The sequence below is a fragment of the Sceloporus undulatus genome, chromosome 6 (genome assembly GCF_019175285.1).
Source record: "Sceloporus undulatus isolate JIND9_A2432 ecotype Alabama chromosome 6, SceUnd_v1.1, whole genome shotgun sequence".
NCBI lineage: Eukaryota > Metazoa > Chordata > Lepidosauria > Squamata > Phrynosomatidae > Sceloporus > Sceloporus undulatus.
The window spans coordinates 166,253,380-166,268,719 of record NC_056527.1 but is presented as its reverse complement, the minus strand read 5'-3'; the positions used below and the strand labels follow the sequence as shown (position 1 = coordinate 166,268,719).

General features: G+C 41.9%; 1 long non-coding RNA gene across 3 annotated transcripts in view; it reads right to left on the bottom strand.

Annotated features, from left to right (window-relative positions):
• The window catches only part of LOC121935551, a 94,380-nt gene that overhangs the window by 60,400 nt on the left and 18,640 nt on the right, over positions 1–15,340 (bottom strand). For 2 of the 3 annotated variants that reach the window (XR_006104816.1, XR_006104815.1), the window contains exon 2: positions 1,069–1,121. The exons of the other annotated variant lie outside the window; for it this stretch is intronic. This is a non-coding gene — a long non-coding RNA (uncharacterized LOC121935551). The remainder of the gene's footprint in view (positions 1–1,068; positions 1,122–15,340) is intronic. 3 annotated transcript variants of the gene reach the window in all.

The window sequence follows — 15,340 nt, the reverse complement described above, 5'->3', positions numbered from 1 at the left end:
GCCTTGTTGTTGTTGTTGTTGTTGTTGTTGTTGTTGTTGTTGTGTGCCTTCAAGTCATTTCTGACTTATGGTGACCCTAAGGCAATCCTATCATAGGATTTTCTTGGCAAGATTTGTTCAGAGGAGGTTTGCCATTGCCTTCCCCTGAGGCTGAGAGAGTGTGACTTGACAAATGTCAGTGAGTTTAATGGCTGTGGATCTAGCTACACAGACCCACATGTATTAGAGCATACTTAAACAATAAATATAAGGCTCTTAAAATATGTATCTGCCTAAACATGCAGCCTTTTCATTCTCTGCTATGTAAATGTCATGTAAGATGCATCCGCACTACAGAAATAATCCAGTTTGACACCACTTTAAATTCCATGGCTAATGGCTATGGGATTCTGGGAACTGTAGTATTCTGAGATATTTAGCCTTCCCTGTCAGAGAGAGCTCTGGTGCCACAACAAACTATAAAGCCCAGAATTCTATAGTACTGAACCACACGACCTAAAGTGGCATCGGACTGGATTATTCCTGCAGTGCAGATGCAGCTGTAGACAGATAGAGAGTGAGAGCTGAAATTAAGAGAGAAAACACTGGTACCAGCTAAGAGTCAACTCTTTGGGTGACTGCCTTTCCTTTCACTGAGTCGTTGGATAATTTAACTCTGTTTTCCGAAAGGTTAATGAAAGGGGCAAAGGTCCACTAAACCCGACAACATCTCATGTAAGAACATAGGTGGATAGGAGCAAAGAAGGTACTTTGCAGGACGCTTGTAATCTGCCCGGCCTTCAAGAAGGCCAGTGACAAGAAGTTCATGCAAGGACAGCATCATTAGCCAAGACGGGTGGAATATACAAATTCGCTCCACTCCTCCCCAACTCCAATTCTTCCCACTTTTGTCCATCCCTCCCACCCCCACTTTGTCATCTTTGGCCACGCTCGAACGATGTGTCAGTTCAAAGCAGATGCTGGCGTTGTCATGCCTGTGTCGTGTTCCGCAACCTCCCTGCCTCACTCCTTAGATAATGATTACAACCGATTATACAAGATGCCATGTTCTTTAATCATATCACTTACAGTTGGGCTTAAAGGCAGTGACAAGAGTTTGATGGGAGAAGATCACAGCTGTCCTAGGAGGGGGAAAAGAGAGAGAAAATAAATAAGGTGATTAAAAACAACAAGAGAAACACAGAAGGGGGAAAGGAGAGGGAGGGAGGGAGGGAAAGAGATGGAAAGAGATTTGTCAGTATCTGGAAAATTTGGTCGTTCGGGAAAGTAGCTGCAGTCTAGCTTTTTCCTGCTCTCTCTTTGCATGGTACCTAACTAGCAAAGAATGAAAGATGAAATCTTTGCTTAGAGATATTTTAAAGAATGATTTATTCACAATTTCACTTTTGTTACTCCAGCACTTTAACCAATATGAGTACATGGGCATGCAGGGATGTGTGAGTTACAGACATGTACTACATATATGCAGCTTTGTAATTGTTATAACACCCTTAATGCCCATGTTACCGCTCCATGTTGCTTTCGTTTCAGTCATTGTTTCCATCTGTTTCCCCTTCCTCACATATTTCCCACCTGCTTAATTTTTCTCTTATTTTCCAGCATGTTCTTTCCCCTCCTTTTCTTTTTGAAGAGTCTGGGGATCCTGAAGAGTGGAGGGGCACCTGGAGAAGACTAGAGGCCATGTGAATACCCCAGGTTTCTGAACAAATTTCCTAGGCTGCCTTCATTCATCTCTTTGGTTTGAAAAGTCTGCCACCTAGTGATTGAAGATGGTATTGCAGCCTATAGACAGTTTTTTCTCCCTAATGTAAAGGCAGACTTCAACTAACAAAACAATGCAGGCAGTCTCCTTAGTATTCTTTTTAAAAAATCAGATGTTTAGGTTTCATGGCCTTAGAGTTATGACAGATGATAAGGATGAAGATGATGGTGGTTTTCTGAAATAACAATTGAACAACAAAGTCAAACTATACTGGTAACCATTGGCCTGGCACACACTGCCAGCAAAAGGTGAGCTGGGGCATGTTACTGCTGAGCAGCAAAAAAGGAGTGCTTAGAAGCAGCTCTTGTTTGCTGTGCAGCTGCAATGCAGCAAAGCTCCATAGGATGGCACAGTGATGTCACAGCTGCACAGTGCCATTTGGACGCTGCTTAGCTGCGACATCACCAATGTGTGAGACGTGTGGGTAGGACTGCACAATCATGGCGGCCCCCACACATGCTAGGGAGTGTGTGGTTGGTGCGCACTCCCTAACCCTAGTATTGCCGGGAGCACAGCGCATTTGGGCGGTCTGTACCACACCTAAACTATTAAAGAGTAAAATTTCGAACTCCAGTTTGCACTTCTGTGAACTCTGAACTTTCCCCTACCTCCCAACTCACCTCTTGGAAACCTTTGGAGATCTGCCTCCTTCTTCTTCAGTGACCTTGCTTTGGGTTCAATCCTGTCAACACTCCCCATTTGAATTGGCTATTAGAGGGAATGATAGTTAAATGAAAACTTGCAGCGCTGGGGACAAATTGCAAGAGAAGTGCATTGCCGTAACCTGTGAGCACCTTCAGGCATCTGGCTCACTTTGGTTGGAAACAGAACCCTTGAATGGGTCAACATTTGGTCTTATTCAAAAGGACAGGGTTTTATGTTATGTTTTTAAAAGAAGAGTAAAGAATTAGGCATGTATACAGAGATGAAGACATATAGGATCTTAATTGCGGCCGAACTGTAGTGCGGCTTTCTGTGGGAAGCAAACCTGGTTTTCTCTCCCTACTTAAGCTGATGCCCATGTCTGCAGGAGACCATGTGGAATGCATAAAGTGGGAGCATAAAAGAGAAACGGAGATAAACATAATTAAAAACAGCACCTCAGACACTTAAGCTCATTCGCTTTAATGAGAACATACGGCCATTTTTATGGAGCCGTTGCAGATCCGTCCGATAATAGATGGGTTGACCACATGCAATAAACTACATCAGCCAAGGGTTGGTCCAAATTATTCACAACTGGTAATAAATCTATGTTGTTAAGAAGACCAACAAAAATAATAATGCCCACACCACAACCTTGGCACGGCTCCTGGGTTGTGGCATATTGTAAATGGCAGGCAGCGCTCAAACCCACGAAAGAGCTCTACCTCACCTTTATTCATCTGAAAGCACAAATCCCTGAACTAACAGAAGAGACGAGTTTAGCTTTTAAGACCTCCATAGCCACATCTCTCCTTTCTCTCTCTGTGTATGTATTTTATAATTTGAAGAAGAAGGTGAAAAAGAAAGAAAGAAGAGAGACCGCATCCTTGAAACCTTCTATTCACAGGAAGGGATTTTGTTTTCTGTTTTGCAAGCCCAACATCAGACATCTCATCTGCTTGCAAAAACAAAAACTTCCTATACTGAAGGTCAATTTGAGCTGAACTAATATAATCATCAGAAGTCAAGGTTTCTTCGCTGTGACGTCAGGCGCCTTTTGATAATCCTACCCTTCACCTTGAACAGCTCTTGTGCACGTTCCATGAAAGAGAGGAGAGCAAAATTCACCTCCGACAATCTGGCGGCTGAGTCATCCTGGCCTTGGTTTTTCAACTGGGCAAAGCAGATATGCAAACAAAGGAAAGAAGAGAAAGGATCTCTTTAAAATGATTTGAAATTAATACACTCTCGAGGTACGTGTCCTGGGTTTTGACTATGCGGGAGGTTGCCTCAAAGAATACAGCCATCTCCTCTGGCTACTGTTTTATGAAATATTTATCAATGCTCCTGAATGGTGGTTTCTTTTCAGCTTGAAAGCTGGTTACAGATAAACAGAGCAAGTATTGATACAGAATCTGGCTTTGAAGTCCAGAAAGGAGAAATCACACAGTAATTAAATATTGAGTGCGGGCTGCTATCAAAGCAACTCTTTCAGCACCTTGCATTCAAGGGATATGAGCCACCTTCGGGTAGAACGCCATTGCTCCAAGCAGAATTTCTCTCACTTGTGTGGGCTTTCAGATGCAGTTTACACAAGCCACTCATCGTATGCTGAAGACGTTGCTGGATTGTACCACTTCAGCCTACAAGTCAGCATATGACTGAATGTTAAAATCTGTTTTGAAAACAGAACGCTGATGATCATCCATCTATTGCTCCACCACATAACAAGAGTGCATTGAACAAGAGCCTAAAGCTGCATCTGCACTGCAGAATTAATGCCGTTTCACACCACTCTAACAGCCATGGCTCAGTGCTATGGGATTCTCAGATTTGTAATTTGTGAGACATTTAACTTTGTCGGAGAGCTCTGGTGCCACTACAAACTACAAATCCTAGGACTCCAAAGGATGGAGCCCTGACTGTTGAAGTGGCATCAAACTGCAATAATTCTGCAGTGTGGCAACAGCCTAGATCCCTTGCATCTCTAGATCCCATCGTAATCTAACACACATTTGATGTAATTCAGAGAGCACAGTTTGCCAAGAGCTGTATTTCTGATACTTCCCTCTCCAGGATAAAACAGCTGGAAAAGTGTTCTCTACATTGTAGCGAAAGGTCACAAGGAGATAGTCAACAGCTGTTCCTCATTTGCTTTCAAAAGGACAGCCAGAAGTGTAGATTTGGAAGGGATCCCATGGGTATCCAGTTGAAATCTTTGCCCCAAGGCAGGAGACCCTAGAGGCTTCTCCATCCTTCCATGTCGCCCTTCAAAGAAGGAGATACCACAGTCTGCATTAAGTAGTTTGTTCCTTTGCAGAACTGACATTAGAGGTAGGCAAATAGGCCTAGCAGTCAAGCGAAAGCGCCTTCCTTGTAATTGGAACTAATTATTTCGTGTTCAACATCTCTGTATAAATAATAGAACTTTGATGAGTGGCACGATCACTTTTGAAACGGCGAGGGCAAGTTTTAAGAGGTTGCTTTGGATGCGATGTTGGCTCTGGCGTATGAAACAGGGGACAGAAAACTCAAATATCTTGGGTGCCCATGTATATTAACAACGGATTTTAAAAAGTACCCATTTTGTTGAAGCTGAAATTTCACGAGAGTAGGACAGTGGTTCTGACACTACACAGACGACAGAAACATGGGTTGAGACCCGACATTGCTAATTTAGTTATAGAATCATAGAGAAGAAATGGTCCTTAGGTTCAACACTCTGCTTCGGTAAAGGCTTTCCAGTCACAGCATCCCCAGCAGGAGGCTATCCAGCTTCTTTTTGAAGCACGCAGTTGGTTGCATTGCTGAACCACTCTTATTGTTAAGAAGTTCCTTCAAATGTTCAATCAAAATCTACTCTCCTGTAGTTTCAAACAATTAGACCTGGTCCTATCCTCTGGGGCAGCAAGAACAAACCTGCACTCTCTTTTTCATGTATAAAGAGGGCAATCCTGTCCCTCTTCTGTCTTCTCTTCACCAAGCTGGACATGGCCAGGTCCTTCAACCTATGTTTTAATCTCCATACCTCTTCTAAGAGCACCAGAGTAACCAATGGGCCATTTCTAATTGGTGGGGATAACAAAGTTTACAAGTGTGCCCTGTTTGTGACAGATCAGTGTGCAAGAAATTGGAGAAAGAGGCTAACTTTGATTTTTCTAATTCTCAGCAGAAATGAGCATCATGCCTTTTATGCAATGAGCTGCTCTGTTTCTTTGGGCGCATGTCTGATGTGTCCACAAACACAAATATATCAGTTTTAGGACTGATATATACATGGGGGTTTCTGTACCGAGCAATTTTTATTATGGTGGCAGTTATCATACTTTAGGGAACAGTTGGCTGGAATGGAATTCTTTTCAGGGCTTTTCTGTCCCAAGATTACCAGCCGCTATGTCTTCTCTCTCTGTGTGTTTTCAGATCTGCTCCTCCTTGCAGAAGAGAAGGCAATGCAAGGCTGTCTAAAAATAGAGCAGTACAGAATGAACTTTTGAACTGTGAAAGCCGAGAGATGTAATCTTCCTGCTTAATAGAGTATTACAGTAGACACTAAACAGTCTGGTAGCAGCTTCGCCCAAGTCGGCACTGTTTATATCAAAGGCAGGGAAATGAGGGCGAAACGATGACAGCTAAAATCAGGAACTCTTCTGCATGGCTGGTGTTGCTGTTCGGCAATTATTTATTAGGACATTACCTACATATTTACCTATTTGGGATGTATTATGAGTGTGTGTGTGTGTGTGTGTGTGTGTGTGTATATCTCAGCACCTCTTTTACCCCGGATTTCAGAGATGGTGGTAGTAGTGAATAGCGTTTCCTTACCCATTTCAGATTTCATTGGGTATGAGTGATACGGAGCAAGAGACCTAACAAGGATAAACTATCTGCTCTTGGAAACTGAATGGTAAAACAAACAGACAAACCACAATACATTGCCATGACATACTTTATGGCTACTTGGAAAGAAGTTTATAACACAGTGTATATTATGGGCAGAATTCTGTGGTTGGTTTACATATGCATAAGTTCACCAAAGAAAGCTGTAGATAATTTTTGTTCCAAATATGGAACAGCTACATTCAATTCAAAATTGAAAAAGCAGAGCTGCACACATGACACCATTGTGCATGATTGTGTCTTGTATATGAATGTGCATGTCACATTACATATGGTTGTGCACTGGGTTGCACAAGGCCAGGATCTTGTATTACAGGCTTCATTGCGTAACTTTACAATGAAGGAACTATGTCACTCACATGATACACAGTGAATGGAGATAATACCTAATGAGGCACCACTCAATATGTCTCATTGTGAAATAGACCTGATGTGCATAAGGATACATTGTGTGCATTAGGACACATTGTGCAACAGGATATGTTGTGCGCATTAGGACACATTGAGCATTGGGTCGTGTTATGCATTGGGGCCAACACACAATGGTCTGCTGCGGTGTCCACTCACACAATGGTCCAAATGGCATGGCAACATCTCCCCTCCCCTACTGAGGATACGAATGTTGCACAACAGCGCAATTCAATTTTATGCAGTCATAAAATCTGTTTACCAACAGGATGTCAGCTTAACTCAATTAAAAAATACCCAACCACAATTATAGGAGAACACAGTTAAAGAACTTATGACATTAAAACACAATGGAATTAAAGAGTAATTAAAAACATGGCAATAAAGGAAAGACGGCACCCACCCATGAATGATCTTTTTTCCCAACCACTAGTCAGTTGCTAAAAGACCTCCTAAATGAAAAACGACACTTCTTGCTGGCTGAAAGTCATCTGGGAGTGAGGAAGCCTAGTTTTCCTTGGAAAGGGGATCCATAGTCATAGCTGGGTGCTGGGTCTGGGTACCCCCTAGATCTAGGGGTTCACATCACCAATTCTGCAATGTGTAGAGATGACCAACCCAGGTCCAGAACTTTTATTACGACAGGGGCTGCCATTAGATGGGAACAGAGAGAGGTAGCTGCCTTATACACCTGAATTAAAGTCAGGTAATGGCACTCTATTGTACTCTGAGACATAGCCATGTTAGTCTGGAATATCAGTATGCAAAGGGATCTTGTAGCTCCTTTGAGACTAACTGTGCAAAGGAAGTTGCAGCATGAGCTTTTGTAGACATCTAAGAAATTAGACCATGTCTGCAAAAGTAAACTTCTTTTGCACAGTCAGTCTCCAAAAGTCCTGCAAAATTCCTTTGTTTATCGTAGTTTGATTACCAAATGTAGGGAAAGCATAGTTGCTTTGCGATGCTTTTCTGCTTCTGGTCTTGCAATAACTTGGATGGTCTTGCATGTCCTGCACACAGAGCACCATTTTCTCCCCCCACCTCAGACAAGCAGCGAAATGTCTAGATGTTCAGAAAGAATTCACCATGTCAGTCAACTTCATCTCTCTCTGTAGCTGCAAAAAGGTGGCAGCTGTTGCTTCCTGCCTCCGACAAGAGTGCTGTGAAGATTAATACATTAAAGAATATGGAGTCTTTAGATATTAGCTGCGGAGAGGCTGGATGGGTGTAAAAGAAAAGATAGGAGAGTTGGTTAGTAATGCACTGAGCTAGCCTTAGATTCAGGGGGAATTAAACATTAATCTCTCCAAATGCCACTTTGAGAAACCAAAGAGAGTTTGGCAGAATGGGGCATGGAGGGATGTGTGTGTGTGTGTGTGTGTGTGTATATATATATATATATACACATATATATATATATACACACACCTCACACAGGAAATACTTGGAATGGGCACCAAATCAGGCTGATCTTGTTATCTGCATTCCAGTGCTCTAATGTGCGATGTCAGATGGTGCTTATCATCCAGTGATTATAATGCACAATTGGTGGCATCTGCTGGCACTTTCTTGTTTCCGTTGCATGCAAAAATGCATCCCTTTAGAAAATGGGATTTCAGGAAGCTCAGGGAGTTTTGGTTGTGTTTTGATAAGAACAACTGATCTAGGAATGCACCCACGCAATGCGCATGGTCCAATACAATACCCCATATGGACAGCGCATTCAAGACTAAACCACCCCCAAAGTGAAGGAGCTCACAACAAGAGATTGTTGGAGCAAAAATCCACCCACATACAAATGTTTATTATGAGGAAAATAGAAGGCTAAGTGGGATTGGGAGGTGGCAGATGGCATCAATGTCCCTTGATAATAAGTTGTCCTGGTGCTTTGGTCCTCTTGAGCTTTGTCTCCTTAAAGCCACTAGGGATTTTATCACACATGGCTAGAAAAGTGGGATTTAAAAGTGTATTTGGCAGTACTTATCGCACAACATACGAAGCCACCCTCTACTAAATCAAACCACTCATCTATCTCAACCAGCGTGGTCATATCTGATTGTCAACAATTGTTTCCCAAGGTTTCAGTTTAGACTTTTCCTGGCCTTACTTGCAATCCCTGTTATCATTTCCTAGTGACCCCCATCCAAGGATTGATCAGGCCAAACCCTATTTAGTGTCTGAAATAATTCGCAATCAGGTGTATTCAGGTATCTCAGAGCCTTTACTGGGAGATATATAAGCTGGTGTCAGCCTTCCCAGAGATAGAGGTTATTTAACACTGGTGAAATATAAAACGAGTGCGAAGAGGAGCATGTAATTGAATAGCTGCTTCCAAGTGTCTACAAGTAGTTAAGTCTCCATGCCGCCCCACTCAAAACCCATTGACAAGCATGTAATAATGGCTCCTAAGCACCAGTCTGATCGAACCATTGCAAATGCATCAAAAAGATGAAGCACCGAACTGTATACTTTGGCAGGTAGCTTTATAAAAGCAGTGACTTGCTCGGGGTGCCCATTAAAACATGCTTCCCCAACAGCATGAGCAACATTGTTTTGTCTTTGGGGTATCAAGGGAACAATTGTGTCAAGCAGAGGATAATCTGGTAATTTATGGCAGCACTAGCAGACAGCCAGCGTTTACACATTGGGAATTAGGAGATGTTTTTTCTTCTCCGTGTTGCATTTATATAAAGTGACTTCTGGGTTTTTGGGTATTAAAGCATTTCTTTCTTTAGTGGAAACTTCTTTCAAAGTAGCGGTTGACACTAAAGCAATGCTATTCATTATGGGTTTGTTAGGGTTTTGCATGTGGGATTATGGTCTGCCACAGGAAGAGTGCCAGTTGGTAATTTGGGGAAATTATGGTGTCTGGGCTTCTCTCAATCTGGTCATGAGAGGTTTGGCTTGACAGCAAAAGAAGCAGGAGGACAGATGAACGTCTAGGAGAGTCGTTTGGTTCTTGGGTGACTTGAGTTCACTCACTTACTATCAAGGCTTGTTTCAACTATTATGCTAAACATGCTGCTGCATGTTGCAGAAACTCAGTTAAACAGAGATCCCAAGTCCTTTAAAAGCATCACCAGAAATCTCTTTGAGGGAGACAAGGCGCTTGCTATACTCTCTCCTTAGAATATAACAGCAATAGAGAAAGTAGAAGATGTCAATGTTTTCATCATTCCAGGACAAATGAGAAATGCTGTTCTTTTGAGTTATAGCTTTAAGAATCTATCCAAGAGAAAGACTTCCATTCCAAATGTATGGTCAGTGCAGGGTGACCAGGGGTCCTTCTACTTTTTACTTTGTTGTTGTTGTGTGCCTTCAAGTCATTTTCTGACTTATGGCAACCCTAAGGAGAACCTATCATGGGGTTTTCTTGGCAAGTTTTCTTCAGAGGGGGTTTGCCCTCTGTATTTATTTTGCGACATAGACATGCTAGTCTGGAATATCAGTACGGAAAGGGATCTTGTAGACCTTTGAGACTAACTGAGGCTACGTTTGCATGTTTAAAAGTTGCAAGCCCCAAAGAAAGATGTCTACTTGATGTCCCTAATTCACATTAAGTGTGCCTCTTATATCTCCCCCTTGCATTTGATTTCATATCAAATGCCTAACAATTGTGCCTTTGTTAAACCTGGGTCTTCCATTGTGTTGAATTCTCTTTAAATTTCATAAAGAAGGGCCTACTCCTAAAGTACGGAGATATATAGGATTACCCCCACCTACCCACCATAAATGAATCTGCTTCTTCCAGTATATTCTCTGAGCAAATTGGTAAACATGTGTTTCGTTCATTTTGTCTTTCGCAAAAGCCAGGTTAATATATTGATCTCTTTCCCCCCACTTCTTTCTTTTGATATTTTCTTTTCCTTTCAGGTTTCAAAGAAAGCCTAATTACATGTATCTGATTCTCAATAGTTCTTGAAAATAACAGAACAATCAATATTAAGTAGACTTTGCACCAATTTAGAAACCTGTGCCGCTCAGACTTCTATCTAGCACATTTCCAAACATATATATAAGGAAAAGCAAGGCAATAGGAATTTTCCAATTAGCTTAGGCGAAACCAGCGTTCTTCCATCACAAAACTTGGGAGGAAAATGGTCCACAGAAAGCAGGCCTAAGGCCTATAAAGAGAGAGATGGGGGTGGGAATTAACAAAAGAAGAACCTTTTGCACAAATAAGATGTAAAAACCGACGAAGAGAGTGTGAGAGACTGGTTTCGGAGAAGCTCCACTTTCACTGGAGGGAGGTGGAAGAACAAGCATTTGTCTATGGGAAGTGTCATTTGTTAATTAGCTGTGCGTCTCCAGCACTTGGGAAAGCGAGATGCACTAAACACTCGCATTCATGGTTACATTGAAACTGATGGCTATGCCAGAGGAGACGCTGGAACGTGGTTTCCAGCCCATTGTTTCAAAGGTAGCACTTGTCTGCAGCGGAGATGCTGAGAGAGTCGAGCGTGAATGAAGATGAGGGATCACAGTCTAAAAAGAAAAGATGGTGATGCTGATTCCGCCAGCTGTATTTTCCAGCATTCCTAGCGTTATTGTATGAATTGCCAGCTTCCAATTTATTTCTGCATATAATTCCATGGCCTGATTTTGACCAAGAATGCCATGCATGGTTCAGAACCAGGGGAGCCAAATGTCTCTGTGAATGTGAAGTTGAAGGCTTTTGTGGCCGACATCCATACTTTTTCGTGGTTGTTTTGGGCTATGTGGCCATGTTCTAGAAGAGTTTATTCCTGACATTTTGCCAGCATCAGGAATAAACTCTTCTAGAACATGGCCACATAGTCCGAAAAACCCACAAAAAGCTATGTCTCGATGAAACCTTTCAACTGGCTTCCAATACATTTCAGAGCGCCATTCAAAACGTTGGTAAGCTTACTCTCAAAACATAAAACGACTGCACATGGAAACTTTGTGGCTTCTCCGACACCAACTTGTCCAAACAGAAAGATTTCAGAGTAGGGATGGAAAGACTATTTTGCAAATATGCAATTTTTTAAAATCAAAATATACGTGTGTGTTTAAAAAGAATTTCTAAATGGAAGAATCCCAGATTGATAAGGATCTTCACAGTTTGGGACGACTTCTGTGCAAAAATGTGCATGTGGTTGTTCTCCTGCCGAAAAACCACATTTTCTAAGAAGAAAACAGCATTTTCTGTGTATAAAACCATATTTCTGTACAGAAACGCTGCCTCCTGTGCAAAAAGAAGAAGCTATAATTGGGGATTTCTGTACAAAATGTGCATGTAGTTGTTTGGCAAAGAAAACAGTCTTTTTCTTGCTGTCCTCATCTCTCCCCTGAAGTGAGTCAGCTGTCGATAGATGAAAGATGCTTTTAGTTGTAACTAAACTAATAGAATGGGGGACAAATTTGTTCAGTGCCCATATTAATGCAAGATTACTTAATTTTGCATGCTGGGAGCAACATGTGAAATGAAAATCAGCCTTTGAAATGTGCATTTCTATGAATTTTGTAGTGGAGTTCTCCAGTCCAAAATCACATACCAAAACAGGTACACAACTTTGGTCACACCTTCTCAGCCAAGACAAAGGCAATGGTGAACCTCCTCAGAATAAACCTTGCCAAGAAAACCCTAGGATAGTGTTACCATAAGTCAGGAATGACTCGAAAGCTCACAATGACAGCAGAAAAGTGCACATGAATGCTCCTATTTGTGGAAAGATTTCAAAATGCATTGAAATGAGGAAACGGCTTGCAACGTTTCTTAGATTCCTATATGCCACCAAGCAAAGTGCCTTAATTTTGCTCTTCTGGGCACCAAGCAAAGGCCTTTTTAAAAATTCAAGCTTTTACCATCTGATCTATCTTTATATCAGCTGTGATTAATTTCAATGCCGTCTCGTACCGTTGACAGCTTTATTATTGATCGTTGGGCTTTTTTTCCCAATGACTTACATTAAATCTTCCTGCTTTGTTTGTTTTTAGAGGGAGAGGGGAGAAAAATATAAATGTCACAAACAAGCAAACAAGTTAGAAGGACTGCCTGTTTCCATATTAACCGGTCCTTTGTGTGAATCTTCATATGAGCCTCTCTTCCAAGTCCCTTATATTTGACTACTAGAAAGGGGACCATTGGAGCGATGAGATCTTCACATAAGAATTTCATGGGAAGCCAAATCAAGCCTAAAGAGGAATTGAACATTGGAAGTTTGGGTGGAGGATGTGATGAAAGAACCCTGTTATTCCTAAACTATGCTAAGGTGGAAAGTTGAAGGACACCTTCTCAATTCATCCTTTTTTCCTCCTTGTTCCTACTTTTTCCAATTTTATTCCCTTCCCAACTGGAAAAAGGAGATAAAGGGTTTTGCAATAAAGTAAAGACAATGGGGAAAAATTGTACAACAAAACCATAATGGACTCTTCCTTTTCATGCAAGCACACATAGATACACATATTCCCCTTTGTAGAATATCAGCAAATAAATCCTGCCCCCCCCCAATATGGTGTCATTGTGTCTTTGTGACACTTTCAGACCACCCATTCATTCAATGTCTATTTTCATAACCTCTCAGCGTTTGGAATGAAACACAACAACGACAAGCTGGATGTTGCCCAATGTGAGCCATCCTTTGCAAAGAGGACCTCTTGAGAGGTTCGCTTGTGGCCATCTGCTCCTTTCCATTACTTTCCCTATTACCCTTGTTGTTGTATTTTAACAAATGGTGAACTGGGTGGTAGGCAAAGGAGGGACGGAGATTGACACAATGACATGGGAAAGTGTTCAGAGTGAGCTTCAGCTCCAAGACTAATTCCTATCTAAGATGCCCCAGTGTCCAAATCACAGATAACATCAGAGCCTTTCTCATCCACTCCTACTTGTTGTTGTGTGTCATGCACTTATTTACTAAATGCCCCATTGGTGCAAAGAAATAATATTCCAAGTGAAGTGTATGGGGCGTGTGAGAGTTTTTATAATCTGTTTCAGATGCAGACAAAAAGGAGAGAGAGATGGGGGTGGGAAGATCCCAGACACAGCCGGGACGCGGATCTCTGTAAAGGAGACATCAAAATATTGTAAGAAGCAGCCCTCGATCAATAGAGCCATATGCCGGCCTGAGATATAAAATGTATTATGAGAAGCTCTCTCTCTATGCGTATGTGTGTGTCGAGAGATGGCTTGCCATAGCTGTTATGTTATAAGCTCAAAGACCAGACTGGGAGGGGGAGATACCTATGTCCACGTCTCAAGTCTATACAGGGACAGCTTGTCAGTCAGATGCTGCGGCGCAAGATAAACTTTCAGATGCAGCTGATACAATGACCCAGCGAAGGGAGCGTAGAATAAGGCCCTTGCGGTATTGTGAAAAAATCATTTAGAATAATTCATGCTATAGATTTCCTAATGCTGAGAACCCTCTATGCTGAAGAGTATAAACATGCATCGTATCTGATAGATTTTTCCTCCCTTTCTTCTCCTCCTCCTCTTTTCCTCCCTACCATTTGAGACTCTCTACAGGAGCAGAGTTGAACCATTCGCTTCCCACTGTCAAGCTAATTCTCTAAAGACTTATATTAGTAGGAGATGGCACAGAGGTAGTGTTTTCTTTTTAACGCTGGAAACTCCCGCGCTGTGCTGTTCAACACTACCTGTCATTAAGAAGTTTGCACACACAGCGGTTAAAAGACATCGCACAGTAGAGCAATGTTTGCCTGGGAGAATGTGCATACACTGCTAATGTCCCCACAACACTATGTTTGAAGAGCCCAGAAATGGCAGATTGGAAACTCTGTCTCCCGAATGCTTACTTCAGAGGAGACCTATGTTGAGGGGCAAGCTGGAATCACTTGTGACCAAGACGTCACTTTTTATAGTATCAATTAAGGAAGGCAATTAAAATGATGGATGCAGATTCCCCCCCCCCCCAAAGAAAATGTGGTATTTGGAACCAGGGGTCAAACTGCAGCACATTTTTGCCACATACATCTAGGAATCATTTCCCTCTCCCTCTGAATTAAATTCCTCATCTGGAAAATGGGAACAATGTACTGCTGCTCTGCAAGAATGGACAAGGTTTGTGAGAACAAATGAAATTAAATTGTGAGGTATAAAGTTGCAAAGTGTGGTTTCTTTCATAGCCCAGCCTTGAGGAACATAGGGATCAGACCAGTGGTCTGCCTTTTTCAGTATTGACAACTCTGACTGGTAGCAATGGCTAGGAGTCTTTCCTAGTCTTATATGGGGATTCCTGGTATTGGCTTGTATCTTCCCATTCAAGTATGGAAAAGGTTGGACTTGTCTTGTTTACCAAAGGTAAATTCGTTTATTGTGGTTTGGCCTGAGCTGAGAATGTCCTGGCTGGTATCTGTAGAGTTAAACAGCATTAAGGCAATGCCAGAAGTGTCAAAAACAAAGCATCAGTCCCATAGTTCATAAGCAAAAACTCAGATATGGAACGTATCTTTTATTACGACTATTGCTCTTTAGCTGAAGTGAGTTTTAGAATTGTTCAGAACTCTTCATCAAGCATGTTGGTACAAACGTTAAGCAGATCATAGGAAAGAGTCCGGTAAAGAGAACTGTTGAAGCCTCAGTTTTCAGTTTGCTGGGTTTCACAGTTAATAATGTCTCTCCATTTCCACCAGAGACGGTGA